Genomic DNA, 15156 nt, shown 5'->3' on the forward strand with positions numbered 1-15156 from the left:
CCTGCTCCCTCTCCTTAGACCTTGACCTACCTCTGCATTCCTAAGAGAATAGAAAGCATCTGTTAGAATGCTCTCAACGTCTTCGTCCCTGCTTGAAAATTCCTCTGTCTCCCCCTCTCTTCAGACTTTCTGTCCCTCCTGTCTCTCAGGAAAAACCATCTGCTGTGGTTTCAGGGTCATCCCTCTACCTGTGTTTTAATGTCATGTCATAAGTCTCCCTGGGACCTTCCCACCAATCAACCTCCCTCTGTCTGGCAGCATTAACCTCCCCCTTTCTACTTCCTCTTTCCCCTCTGGGATGAGCTCAGACGTGCTCAGGTCGCTCCTGCCCCTATGACAGCATTCCTCCATCCCACGAGCATTCAAACTCTGGTCCCATATCACCTCCCTCGGTGGAAGGCACGGCTATAGTCCCACACAAACCTGGGTTCAAATCTCAGCTCTGCCACTTACCAGCTGGGTGATGCTGGGATATAACCAGGACCACGCTAAAGTCTATGTAGGGGCTTCTGCATGCTGGGCACCCAGTGAAGGGCTTCACTTACAGTAAGACAATAGCTCACGGCACCCCATCAACAACCTCAGGAGACGGGTCCATTACATTTCGTTTAGAGAAGAGAATCCAACTAATTTGTACAAGTTCACACAGCTAATAAGGGCAGACATGGAACTCAAATCCAAACTGCCTCAACATTCTGTCTCCCAAGAAGCCTAACACTGGTCCTAAATCCTTCATCTATGGAATATCAATCTTGGTGCCTCCCTTCATGGACATATATACTCTAACAAACGTAAAATAGATAGCTAGTGGGAAGCTGCCGCATAGCTCAGGGAGATCAGCTCGGTGCTTTGTGACCACCTAGAGGGGTGGGATAGGGAGGGTGGGAGGGAGGGAGACGCAAGAGGGAAGAGATATGGGAACATATGTATATGTATAACTGATTCACTTTGTTGTAAAGGAGAAACTAACACACCATTGTAAAGCAATTATACTCCAATAAAGATGTTAAAAGAAAAAATCTTGGTGCCTCCCTTGTGGAACTCCTGTAAGAATTAAAAGAAATGACATACGGAGAGCACTTAGCATGAAAAGTGCTAAGTCTGGCACTCAACAAAGCAGCATCACTCAACAAATGGTGGCGACTGCTGACCATACGTGCTTTCTGGAAATTCTCTCCTCTTGGCTTCCACGAAGCTATGACCTGGTTTTCCTCCCACCCCTCTGACCCATCTCTTGCATTCCCCATCATGCCCGTTGGCTTGTCCTTTAAATATAGGCTTTGCCCAGAGACCCTCATAGCTACCTCTTCCTGCACAAGGGGAACCTACTCCCTCAGCTTCAGCCAACGACTCCCAGAGCCTCCACATGCCTGCCTGACACTTTTGCAAACTCACTTCTCCCTCCCTAAACCTGTTCCTCCTCTGTTTTCCATTCCAAACTAAGATGCCCCGTAAACCCCAAGCCAGATCTCATTACTCCTTTCCTTAGAAACGATCAGTAGTGTCATTGCCAACAGAATAAATTGCAGAATCTTTCGCAAGGCAAGCAAGGCGCTCCGTCATCTGGTCCAGACCATCTTCCCAGCTGCCTGCAATAGCCCCAGTCTCCTGGAAGGCCGCAACCATGCCTCTCTGCCCCAGGATAGGCTCTTTTCCCAGCTCAGCACCCAGATGCTCCAGCAGTTCCAAGCATGGCATCACATCACATCCCTCACTGTCCTGGGAATCATCTCCAGACTGGCTCCATTTGTCTGGGTCTCTGTTTAAAAACAAAGCCCAGAAATCAACATGGTCCAGGAACGGAGTGGAACTATCCACTTCTCCTAACACAGCATGTCCTCTTCCTGCACCCAGCAGACCAGGTCAGGATGGATTCTAACTGCGACATGGCAGCCGCGTCAGCCTTCGCTGGTCACGTGACGGCGTGTTCCCAGGGCACCCACACTGGCGCAGGATCCTTTCAGGTCTACACTCTGCTTTTCCAACAGGACTGAAAACCACTGAAGGGCAACGACTTATATCTATGCTCTGTCCTCCAAAACTCACAATCTTCTCATGCCTTTAGTCCATCTGTAGTGAGTAAAGGAGAGAATTTGTAAGGTCGTATGTAAAGGTGGGGTTATGTCAGAGGAAAGGCCATACTTAAACTAACTCCTCTCCTCCTTTCTTAAAATTCTACTTAACTTAAAAATGGAGTAGGGCTTCCCTGGTGGCGCAGTGGCTGAGAATCTGCCTGCTAATGCAGGGGACACGGGTTCGAGCCCTGGTCTGGGAAGATCCCACATGCCGCGGAGCGACTAGGCCCGTGAGCCACAACTACTGAGCCTGCACGTCTGGAGCCTGTGCTCCGCAACAAGAGAGGCCCGCGCACCGCGATGAAGAGTGGCCCCCGCTCGCTGCAACTAGAGAAAGCCCTCGCACAGAAACGAAGACCCAACACAGCCAAAAATCAATCAATCAATAAATTAAATAAATAAATAAAGGAATTCCTTAAAAAAAATGGAGTATAGACAGAGAGTACACTTTTTATATTAAGTATCTCTAGTGATTTGAAGCTCAGAATCACGCTGAAACACTGACAAAAGTGTCCTCTAAATCCGAGTGGGAGTGGAAGGTCTTATTTGACTGACAAGATGAGTTCCTTTAAAAGTAACGTCTGGAGCATGGACTGAAACTAAGCCTGGTGAGACGCCAAACACAAGAAAGGGGAACCAGCCCCTCAGCGCCTCACACCGTGACAGTTATTTATTCAGGCATGAAAACTGGGACATCGTTCTCTTACGACACTAATTAGACTAAGAAATGAGATATGCAAATATCTTTTAAAAATCGACTCACTACAACATTCTCACCAGATGAAAGTTAATAAAGAAAATAGGACCCCACAGGGTCACTCTGGGGCCAAGGCCCATTGCTCTGACTACCTGACCTATGATATCCCTGGGAACAAAAATCAAGTTCGCATCTAGGGCTGCCTCCACAACACTGGGGACAGACAGGATCCAGTGCTCAGAATGCCACATGGGCCATCTCAGCTCAAAGGTCAGAGGTTACCCAAGCAAGAGGCATGGAAGTTGCCAGAAACCCAAGATGCTGCCCTTGGAGGCCCCATGTCCAGCACTCCTTCTCCAGCATAGCCTCAAAACACAGGGTCTTTGGCCAGAGGAGTTCAGTGGGGCCCCTGTCGGGCAGGGTGGGTACGACACTGCACTGCCCCACCCAAGCTGTTTGCCATTGCCAAGCTACCTCACCTCCCAGCCTCTCATCCGTAAAACAGGAATCATGGCAAAGCTGCCGTGACAAAGGGGTAAGAAAATGCCCATGGAGCATCACGTGCCCGGCCTGCTGTGACATTCAGCATGTGGCAGCGGCCCTCCCTGCTCCTGGACCTCGACAGGATGAAGATCCCTGTGACGGACAGGGGAGGTCACAGGGCTGAATCAGTTCACAGATGTTTACTGAGGGCCTCGTAACGGGGCAGCACCTTGTGCTGCATGAAGCCCCTGTCCCGAGTAGCTAATAGTCTAACATAACAGGGCAGATGGAAGAGAGCCATCAGTTAACACCTGGGCTGTGATAAACCAGGTGCCGTGAGAGCTCTGTGCCCAGAAGGTCAGCCACAAGGGTAGGAGATTTCCTGGAGACAGAACAGAAGAGGTGAAAGGGAAAGAGAGAGCCTGGGAGGGTCAAGGGCAGAGGAACGGTTTGTGCAGACCTGGGAGGTGACAAGATGTGGCTTGTTTGAGGAACTGCAGTCAGGTCTATTGCTGGAGTATGGTATCAATTTCTCTCACCCAGGAAGAATTCCCCTAAACCCAGCTCCTCTGCAGCTTGGGGCCAGGGCTACTCTCTGAAGCTTTAATCCTATTACGTGGCTGCCTTTAGAAACCATCCCTGGACCTGTGTGTCATCCACCCAGAAGAGCACTCCAGTCACATCAGCAATGTCGTCAGACCCATGAGCCTCACCCATGAGCAATCTGCAAGGGTGAGCCAGGGAGCAAGTGAGCTTTGCAGGAAACAGGAACAAAGGAGTCTCTGCCCGTATACACGCATGCCTGGACTACACACACCCTGGTGGGGGCAGGTTCCAAAGTTATAAAACAGAGGTCTGGATACACGCATAAGAGATGGAGAATGTTTGCTTTTATTTTTTTAGAGATTCAGATCAGGGTCCCAGTATCCTTAATACATTTAAAATACCACATCTGATCTCCACAGAGCTGTCATCTGGACTGATTTATTCTCCACCAAAGATGGCTTCCCTTCACCACGATATCCACCCATCCATCCATCCACTTCCCAAGTGCTTAACTAAGTGCCAGGCCCAGTTCTAAGTCCAAAGTGGACAATAGTGAACAAAAAGATACAGGTCCTGCTCACTGGAAGCTGACATCCCCAATGACCAGCCTGAAAGTTCAGGGACCCCCAGGCAAGACCTACTTGCCCCTGAGTCTTCTGAGCAGCGAAAAAGGTGGCTCTAAAGAAGCCCTCCGTCACCCTGCCCAGGGCCAGCCTGGCAGGCAGGAAATGCCCATATTCCTCAGGAACCTCACTCTGCTCCAGCTGTCTCTCCGAATGAAGGTCAAGCAGCCCACGGAAGCTCTGGCCACGTTAAGCTCTCTGCTCACCCATAACGGGCTGCGTTGGTTCACTCTTCTCTGCCTTCATACATGGTCTCCCCTCCACCCACAATGTCCTTCCCTTGCTTTGTTTGCCAACCAATTTCTACTTGTCCTTCCAAAGTCAGTATAGGATCGTTGTGGGGACTCATCTCTGAACAGCTTAAATTAAACCCTGGTGGTCCTTAGTCTGGTCCTGTCATAACTCCCTTATAGTAGTAACCTCACATGGATCGTAATTGCTGGTTTCCAGTCCTTCGGCCCCCCAAACCCTCTCTATCCTGCTAACTGACCCCAACTAACCCTTGAATTAAAAAAGAAGATATTCAGGGAGCAGAATTCTGAAAAACAATCTCTAGTTGATACTACAGAGGATTACAGAAGCAATTGCATCTAAAAAAAAAAACAAAAAAAAATGTATCTCTATAGAATAGGAATAGATAAGAGAATGAGCTCTTGAAAATTAAAAATAATTGTATAAATAAAGAGGTGTAATCAGGAAAATGTCCAGAACATAGAAAAAAATTGTTGAAAAATATGAGGGAAAAAATAAGAGAGGCAATCAAGATAACAGTTCTAACCTCCAAAGAATTATAGTTTGAATTATCAAAGAACTAGTAGAAGAAAATTCCCCAGAATGAAAAGAGATATTAGTTTTCAAATTGAAGGAGCCTATCAAGTGCCATGCAGGATAAATGAAAAAAAAAAAAAAAAAAAAAAAAAAAACAGATGTAAACACTTTCTTGAGAAATTTCCACATACCTAAGACAACCAACTTCCAGAGACGAAGTGCAGGGCTCATCCAGGGAAATATATGACTTTCCACTAGCAAACTTTATGCTAGAAGCCAATGGAGCAACACCTTGAAAATTTGAGCGAAAAAAATTTTCAACTGGCAAGTCTCAGCTAAACTATCAATCAAATGGGAGGGCAAAATACGGACCATTTCATACACACAAAGAATCAAAATATGACCATGCATACACCTTCCAGAGGAAATTGCTTGAGGATATACTACAACAAAACCCAAAGAAAACCAAGCAAAAGGACAGTAGGATACAGGAAAAAGCTGACCTACTCCTAGAAATCCAGTAAAAAGAATAATATTTAGAAAATGATTGCTGTACATCAGGCTTAGAAACAACAGATTAAAATAAGAAATCAGCTCCATAAGACCTTCCAGGAGGAAAGTGGTCAGATTCCATGCAACAGAGAAAATAAGCACAAAGCTGGAAAATATTACTGATATGATGATATGATATAGGGAATAAGGATGAAGACATATGTTTCCGCTCCCAACAAGAAAAAAGAAAGGCAACTGGAAACTCCAGGAGAAACCAAAAACCTTACAAAAAATACAATGACCTAATAGTAAGCAAACAAAAATGTGACATGATTTTGAGTAATTATAGAGTGTAAGAAAAGGTGATTTGACCTTGATGCTAAGAATAGTGTTCTTCAAATTGTAAAGGTGTCATGACATTGGACCTATAGAGAGAAAACACAGTCCTCATATACTACACAGTTCTACAGTGAAGAGTACTTCATAGCCCTGGCCATAATAATGTAACTTAAAATCCAGAAGCTAGATTATAGTTAAAGTATCAGCCTTGACAATATAAAAGTCAATGGTCCAATTAACAGAGGTGGGGAGCAGCTATAAAGGAGTCAAGAAATGGGGTTGTTCAGATAAGAAATGGAAGCTTAAGAAGATTCATAGGCACCTTGGTAATCCTTGGGAGAATTAAAAACAATAATGTAAAAATCAAAAATTGTGAGAGTAAAAAAAACTAAAAGGAGGGACAGGGGTGGGGTGTGGTGTAAGTGAACTAAACTTTTATCTCCCACAGCAAAAATGTAGAAATGCCTAGAGTCGATAAATAAGAGAGTTACAACTCACAAATATTCCACTAACCATCATTTTGCTTCTCTTCTTAGCACTTATAAGGGGTTTGTGGAGGCAAATTTAAATGGTCCAGTTCATTTTTTAAAATTTATCTAAGGGGCTTCCCTGGTGGCGCAGTGGTTGGGAGTCCGCCTGCCGATGCAGGGGACGCGGGTTCGTGCCCTGGTCCGGGAAGATCCCACGTGCCGCGGAGCGGCTGGGCCCGTGAGCCATGGCCGCTGAGCCTGCGCGTCCGGAGCCTGTGCTCTGCAACGGGAGAGGCCACAACGGTGAGAGGCCCGCATACCGCCAAAAAAAAAAAAAAAAAAAAATTTATCTAAGGAAGTGTGAACTTTTTTTGGCTTATTAAATTTCACTGTGGTAGGCAGAGGTATTCAAAAATCATTCCACTGAACTGAGCTCAAAGTTGAACACACTCAATGAATGTTCATTGTAAGCAGACCTTTTCCCCATAAAAAGACATTCAAGGTAAAGCGCCAGCCTGTCTCCCCTGCCCTCTTCTGCTTCCAGTACACAGATGTTCACACGGTGACACACGGCTATCAGGCAAAGACGGCAGTGCCATTTAGAAAAATCAGGTCCCAGTGGGGAAGGAAGCCTGGATTCTGGCCCATCGGCTAGCCATTCGGCATCTGCCAAATCCCAGTTTGGGTGGAATCTCCACGTTTTTAAATGTAGACAACCAATTATTTTAAATGTTTGGTTTGGTTTGGTTTGGTGTGGTTCGGTTTACCAAAGCAAATAAAACTAGGAGCCAAAGAGGTCCAGGAATGCCAAGGAGCAGGGTCTAAGCTGAACTCAAAGAACCTCTTGCTTGAGGATTATTAAGTCATCCCAGTGTGAGTCAGGGCCAGACTCCAGTGCCAGAATGCTGCAGCAGGAGGTCCAGAAAACTCTATAGACAAACTGTTACCTCTTTCTATATCTCAGTTTTCCCATCGGGAAAATGGGAATCATGACAGCACCCATCTCACAGGGTTTCTGGGACGATGAAAAGAGCGATTACATATAAAAGGCTCCAAACACATACAGGGAAGCACTGGATGGATTCATCAGCTGGGACAACGGAAGGGAGTAATGAAACGTGGAGTGAGGAAAAGGGACGGTGACCTGTACCAGCACCTGTGCTACATGGAGTATCAAGTTTCAGGTGGAAAATCTCCTAAGGACAGCAAGCCATCCATCCATCCATCATCCATGTCTGACCTCCCAGCTGGCACAGATGGACAACAGGGCTTCCATGGAGAGGTGAAGCTCCTCGCAGCTGCTGCCTGGGCACCCTTTCTACCTGTCCTCGGTGAGCAGGCTGCTGGAGCCGAGGAAGGCAAGCCCCTCCCAAGCAGGACCCAGGCCCAGAACAACTTGGAAGCAGTTCGCACCGGCAACAGCACCACGCATTCCCTCACAGCTAACACGGCCACAACCCAGGGTTTGAGGAGGCTGGGGTTTCCCACAGGGTTTAATCAGCCTCTGATGACTTAGTTGAAGGGATCTCTGTTCCTTGAAACACTGTCACATGGCAAACATCTAACATTCCTGGACCACATCAAATCAGGAGGGAGGCCCCAGACTTTTCTCTTCTGCAGCACAGAACGCCGTACAACACTGTGTGTGTGCTCGGGCTGTCCATCTGCAAAGATGACCTGGTACTGTGCTCCATGGGGAAGGGCCGGATGCCAACTCCTAGGTCTCTGTGCCAGAGAGACCCAGAGGCTTCATTTAGAAATGTTTCCATAGAAGATGTGCATTGGACTCTGATCTCTGTGGTCCCATCCCGCCATAAAAATCCTGCGACCCTGTCTTTATGAAGAGTTATTCTCAAACCTCCACCACCACCTGCCAGCGTGGTCCCTGGAGGCTTCCTCACACGATGGAGCCCCTGAAGGTACTGTAGTAGCTCAGTTACCTGGATACACCTGAGCCACTGGAGAGCACACACCTGCACCAGGTCAGCTCTGCTCACCACCCGCTGTGTCTCGTACAAGGAAAGCATGCCACACGAGCTTACAGAAATGAAGCAAATTCAAAGCAGCAATTCTTTCAAATACCCATTTCAAATATTCATGTCATGTGCTCCTTATCTCTGGTTGTACAGGATCTTTAGATCTTTGGCTTTGGAGGAAAAAAGCAGCAGATGCATCTTTAAAAAAAAATAAATGTCTACATTTCAGTTGTTAAAAATGTAAACAACTGCCATGGAAACACCACAAAAAATATTTAAGCATTTTCACAACCACCTGAAATACTGCAAACTTATTTTTTAAGACATTTGTGAGTCAAATTATATCCTGAAGAGTCATCAAGATAACTAACTCCACATCCTTTTGCACAGCAAAGTAAACCATAAACAAAATGAAAAGACGACCTACAGAATGGGAGAAAATATTTGCAAATGATGCGACTGACAGTGGCTTAATATCCAAAACATACAAACAGCTCGTACAACTCCATAACAGAAAAGTAAACAACCCAATCAAAAATGGGCAGAAGACCTAAACAGACATTTCTCCAAAGAAGACATACAGATGGCCAAGAGGATGCTCAACATCACTAATTATTAAAGAAATGCAAATCGAAACTATAATACAATGTGGTATCACTTCACACCAGTCAGAATGGCCATCACTAAAAAGTCTACAAATAGCAAATGCTGGAGAGGGTGTGGACAAAAGGGAACCCTCCTAGACTGTTGGTGAGAATGTAAATTGGTGCCACCACTGTGGAAAACAGTATGGAGGTTCCTCAAAAAACTAGAAATAGAACTGCCTTATGATCCAGCAATCCCACTATTGGGCATATATCCGGACAAAACTATAATTCAAAAAGATACGTGCACCCAAATGTTCACAGCAGCGCTATACACAATAGCCAAGATATGGAAACAACCTAAATGTCCATGGGCAGATGAATGGAAAAAGATGTGGTACATATAAACAATGCAATACTATTCAGCCATAAAAAAGAATGAAATAATGTCATTTTCAGCAACATGGATGGATCTAGAGATTATCATACTAAGTGAAGTAAGTCAGAAAGAGAAAGACAAATACCACATGATATCACTTACACATGGAATCTAAAATATGACACAGGGCTTCCCTGGTGGCGCAGTGGTTGAGAGTCCGCCTGCCGATGCAGGGGACACGGGTTCGTGCCCCGGTCCGGGAAGATCCCACACGCCGCGGAGCGGCTGGGCCCGTGAGCCATGGCCGCTGAGCCTGTGCTCCACAACGGGAGAGGCCACAACAGTGAGAGGCCCGCGTACCACCAAAAAATAAAAAAATAATAAAATACGACACAAATGAACTTATTTACAAAACAAAAACAGACTCACAGACATAGAGAATAGACTTGTGGTTGCCAAGAGGAAGGGGGAGGTGGGGTGGGAGAGGGGTGGATTGGGAGTTTGGGATTAGCAGATGCAAACTATTATATATAGAATGGATAAACAACAAGATCCTACGGTATAGCCCAGGGAACTATATTCAACTATATTGAACTATATTCAATATCTTGTAATAAACCATTATAGAAAAAGAATATATAGTTAATATTTTAAAATAATAAAACTTGAAGTTTTTGGAGAATCAAAATATGCATAAGTGATAGAAGGAATGGTATAAGAAGTTAATCTCAAAAGAAGATTTCCAAGTAGCCCTGAACTGCTTATAAGTTGCCTTCCAAAATATATATATATACACACACACGTATGTATATATATGTGTATATATATGTAAATACGCACACATATATATAACTGAATCGCTTTGCTGTACACCTGAAACTAACACAACATCGTAAATCAGCTATACTTCAATAAAAAATAAATTAAAACAGAAGATAACTCCACATCCTATTTACAGTTTGGGTCTTGAGCCAGACGATTATTAGGCTGATGCACCCCTGTTCTCCTTTTATTGACCACATTGGAAAAATCAACACTCATAGCTGGTAAGAAGTTAAACTAATGAGAACCAAAAATTCCCAGCCAATTCTTACCTATAAAAGTAAATAAATGTAAAGGAAAAAATAATCTGCAAATCATTACTGGTATTTGTCACCCTCTGGCGGTCAGCCTCGGGAAGCTTCTCCATCAGAAAACTCTGGAGACTGCATTTTACAGACAATCCCTCTGAGGATCACCCAGGCCAAAGCCCTGATCCCATGGGACTTCCCCAGCGTCCAAGCAAGTTCTGCTACTCTGCTCCCCACACTGTGTTATGTGAGTGCGTGTGAGGGTGCTAAAGAAAGAATAACTCCAACCTGAGTAGAAGAAGATAAGCTGTGTGACTCCGCTTCCTCAGAGCACACACAATGCATCTAAAAAGACAAACATACAACTGACAAGGATGAGTCACTGTTTTCATCTCTCCAATACCACTCCTCTGCGTCCAGAGGTGACTGGCCATGTTACAAAAGTGCCAAGAGAATAAATATATGGCAACTTCGGCTCACCAATTTCAACAAAACACACACTGGTGAGTACCATACACCTTCAAGACATTACTCTAGGGAACCCATTTCCTCCCCTCTCTCCACCCTCCATTATGCCACAGTCTGAAGGGGCAGAGCTCTCACTGTGCTCAGTATTAGAGTATGCCCACTTCTTTCCAAGCCTAGTCAATTCAGGCCCCACACTGAAGCCCTCGTGTACAAGGCCCTACAGAGATGCTCCTTGTTCGAGCCTACTGCTAGAAGACGGCCTGGATCTAGAGGATGGTGTTTGCCTCTGGCCTCTCCCTACACACTCCTGCCTGGGGAGTTTTTCTAAAATATGGTGCCCATTAGGTAAGTGACTGCTTTTGTCTAGAATATTCCACACCTCCCATTAACTACGAAATCATAGAGGAACTGATCATCACTGTGTCCAGAGTCTTTGTAGTAGAATGGGTGGGTAGATGGATGGATGGATGGATGGGTGGATGGGTGGATGAATGAACAGGTGGGTGTATGAGTGTGTTGGTGGACAGGTAGCTGGATGAGTGCATGCATGGGAGGATAGAAGGGAGGAAGGAAGGGAGAGAGGGAGGGAGAGAGGGAGGGAGAGGGAGGGAGGAAAGGAAGGATAAAGTGACTTCCATGACATTTAGCGCTCTACTAGGCCCTGCACTGAGACTGAATAAAAAGATATGATTCCTGCCACGTAAATTTTCTGTTAATAATGATAAAAATTAGATCAATCTAAGTGACAAGAAGAAGAGATGAAGATAAAATGATCCCAGAAGAAAATAAAAATAGGTGACCTCCTAGCAGCAGGAATTAAACAGACAAAAATCTGGTAGTTTTATAGTGGTAGCCACAGAAATTGAAGTTATTAATTTAAGAGGACTGACTGAGCTTCAACTCAGGGAGGAATGTCATAGCATCTGGTTCAAGGTCATCAGGGCAGACAGAATGTCACACTCTGACACAAGCTGTCTAGCCCCAGCCCCAGCCTGTGACTAAGGCACACAAGCACGGCACCACAGGAACCAGACACCGGGGAGAGAACACTGACGTCACGGATATCTCTGGGGATGCGTCAGAACCTGGGTGAAGAGGAAGCCCCAAGGCAAGACCAGAGACCAGCAGGAACACACGGCCTGCTCTGCCCTGTGTTCACCCAATGCTCACAGGCCCAAGTGACGGCACCACCTCGCCCCTTGTGGTTAAAGAGCCACCTCTGACTCAGAAGGATACTCAGATGCCCCCAACCTCCTCCTCTTTGTTGTTCTAACTCTCCATGAACCCTCACCATCAGAAGGTCTTGGAAAGGTCACGATATCCCCAAACCCCCATCAACAGAGGGGAAAGACTCTCTTGAAAATGTGGGCTCTAGCACCTTCCACAGACCCCTGATTCACATCCAACAATGCTCACCATCGGGAAAGGCCGTGTGTCTATCACAAGGGCCAAGAGTCCCACCTGAAACCAATTTCTTCCCTTTGCTCTCCCCTCAGCCCCAGGAGATAGGAAAAGCTGCCCACCATCTTCAACACTGCAACCTTTGAGGACTCCAAGATGGTCATTTGGGCTCTCCAGTCATCTCTCAAGACCACGTGTCCCTCACTGAACCCCAGGAGGTCAGCCAGATGGCACGGAGCCCACGGCTCCCCATCCCACCACGTGGCTCTCACCACGACCATAGCCACTTTTCAGCCCCATCCAGACTCAGCCTCCTAATTCTCCACCCTCAGCTCGGAGCAGCCACCACCACCTGGGGGTAAGCATGTGTTATAAACCCTGTTTGTGATCCTCACAACCTCAGATGTCGTTTTTAATCATCAGTATACCTGAACTTTATTGTATAAGCTTCCAGGTCCCTTTTAACAATAATAACAGCCTACATGTATTGATGATTTAGTATTTAAAGCCCTAGCCAGTAAGTCCCCCACATACGAACCTCCAAGGTGTGAACTTTCAAAGATGCGAACGTGCGTTCACATGTCCAATCACGTAAGTTAATTCACGTGTCTGGCGTACATTGTCACGTGCGTGCATCCTCTACAAGTGGTTGTGCCTTTATGTACTTTACTATACAGTAGTGTAGAGCACAGTAGTACAGTATCTTTATTTCAAGCCCAGGATGTCCGGAAGCAAGCGTAAAAGCAGCGGTGATGTAGCTGGTACTGCTAAGAAGCGCCAAGCAATAATGATGGAAACAAAAGTGGAGGAAGAAGAAGTAACTGAAGAACCGAAGAGATTCACGATGCAGGAAAGGGCAAGGGGATTTTCTTTCTTTTTTAAAAAATTTTTCTAATAATTAATTTATTTTTATTATTTATTTTTTTATTTTTGGCTGCGTTGCGTCTTTGTTGCTGTGCACAGGCTCTGTCCAGTTGCGGCGAGCGGGGGCTATTCTTTGTTGCGGTGCACGGGCTTCTCATTGCGGTGGCTTCTCTTGTTGCAGAGCACGGGCTCTAGGAGAGCAGGCCTCAGTAGCTGTGGTGCACGGGCTCAGTAGTTGTGGCTCGTGGGCTCTAGAGCGCAGGCTCAGCAGCCGTGGCACACGGGCTTAGTTGCTCCGCGGCCAGTAGGATTTTCCCAGACCAGGGCTCGAACCCATGTCCCCTGCATTGGCAGGCAGATTCTTAACCACTGGACCACCAGGGAAGTCCTAGGATTTTCTTTATTTGAGGAGGCACTGTTAGTTTTTGAGGCACAGGACCCGAACCTAGAATGGTACGCAAAGGTTGCAGCAGCCGTTCAGAATGCAATCCAGTGCTACGGTGTCAGTGTCATCCATGACAAGAAAAAAAGAGCTACTACCCAGACATCACTGGATCGTTTTTTCAAGAGGGCAGACAGAATTGAATCCAGCAAGGAACCAGAACCTGTGCCATCAACGTCAGGCGTGAATGAAACTGCAGCTTGCCCTCCGCCTCCTATTGCTGACGATCCTTCAGCTCTACCATCCCCCACCTTCTCTCCCTCCTCCAGCCAGTAACGCTTCTTTCCTGTTCTCTCGATGCCAGCCCTTGTATGCCAGCTGTTGGACTGTACTACTGTACTTTTCAAGGGACTATGCTGTAAAATTTAAAATGCTTTATTTTTTGTGTTTGTTTGTTTTTTATGTATTATTTGTGTGAAAAGTATTATAAACCTATTATAGCGTTAGTTGGGTACGCAGGCTCACTTTGTTGAACTTTCGAACAAATTGGACTTATGAACGCAGTCTCGGAACGGAACTCGTTCACATGTAGGGGACTTACTGTATAAGCCCCTTACAGGTATTAATTCCCTCAGGCTTTAGAACAGCTCTACAAAGGGGTGCTGTTGTGATTTTTAGAGGTGCAGAGATGGCTCAGTAACCTGCCAAGGCCGTGCAGAGGCCGGATGTAAATCCAGAGAGGCCGCTTCCAGAGTCCCTGTCCTCAGTGGCCTCACTCTGGAGTCTAGAACAGGCACAACACTCCAACTGCTTCCAGGCATGCCAACACCACCCCTCTCAACTCAGCAACTTTACAAGGGCATCTCCCCTTCCCTCGGCTCGGCACTGGGCACGGGCACAAGGCAATGAGGACAAGCATGGCTCCCTGCAGCTGCAGTCCTGGCCGATGCCTGTGGTGAGGTTCTTCCCGGCCCAAGGACTCGGCGGCCTGCTGGTGGCCTGCCACGCACGACCCAAAGCTGTGACTCAGCTAACCCAGTGGCTCACATCTGTGGCCAAGCATCTCCAGCTCCTAGATATTCAGGCACTGTATCGGGCTGCCCCTGTTCCCCCTTAATTCTACTGTATCTTTTAATAATATCTACATGTCAATCTTATCTACTCAACATGCTGGGACCATCCTTCCAAACACGGGGCCATCTACTACCGTAACAAGGACCACCAGAGTCAAAGGAAGCATAGTCAGTGCCCACCTCAGGCAAATTCCTTTACCTCCTCTGCCTCAGTTTCCCCATATGTGAAGTGAGGGTACCGATGGAACCCTCTCGGAGTTGTGTGAGGAGAAATGCGTTAACACCTGTAAAGCACTTATGACAGGCACGGCTTATAATAAAGGCTCAGTAAGTATTATTTTCTTGTAACAGTCTTGGTGGTGGTGGTGATGGCGAAGAGACGAATTAACTCATGGAATTTTCACAAGGTTTCCATCAGATGGATTTTTTTTTTTTTTTTTTTTTTTTTGCCTCATTTCACGCAGTG

The 15156-nt window shown here is 46.2% G+C and overlaps 1 protein-coding gene across 1 annotated transcript in view; it reads right to left on the bottom strand.

Annotated features, from left to right (window-relative positions):
• The window catches only part of ACOXL (acyl-CoA oxidase like), a 241988-nt gene that overhangs the window by 158436 nt on the left and 68396 nt on the right, over nucleotides 1-15156 (bottom strand).

Source organism: Physeter macrocephalus, chromosome 12 (assembly GCF_002837175.3).
Source record: "Physeter macrocephalus isolate SW-GA chromosome 12, ASM283717v5, whole genome shotgun sequence".
In the NCBI taxonomy this organism is placed as follows: domain Eukaryota; kingdom Metazoa; phylum Chordata; class Mammalia; order Artiodactyla; family Physeteridae; genus Physeter; species Physeter macrocephalus.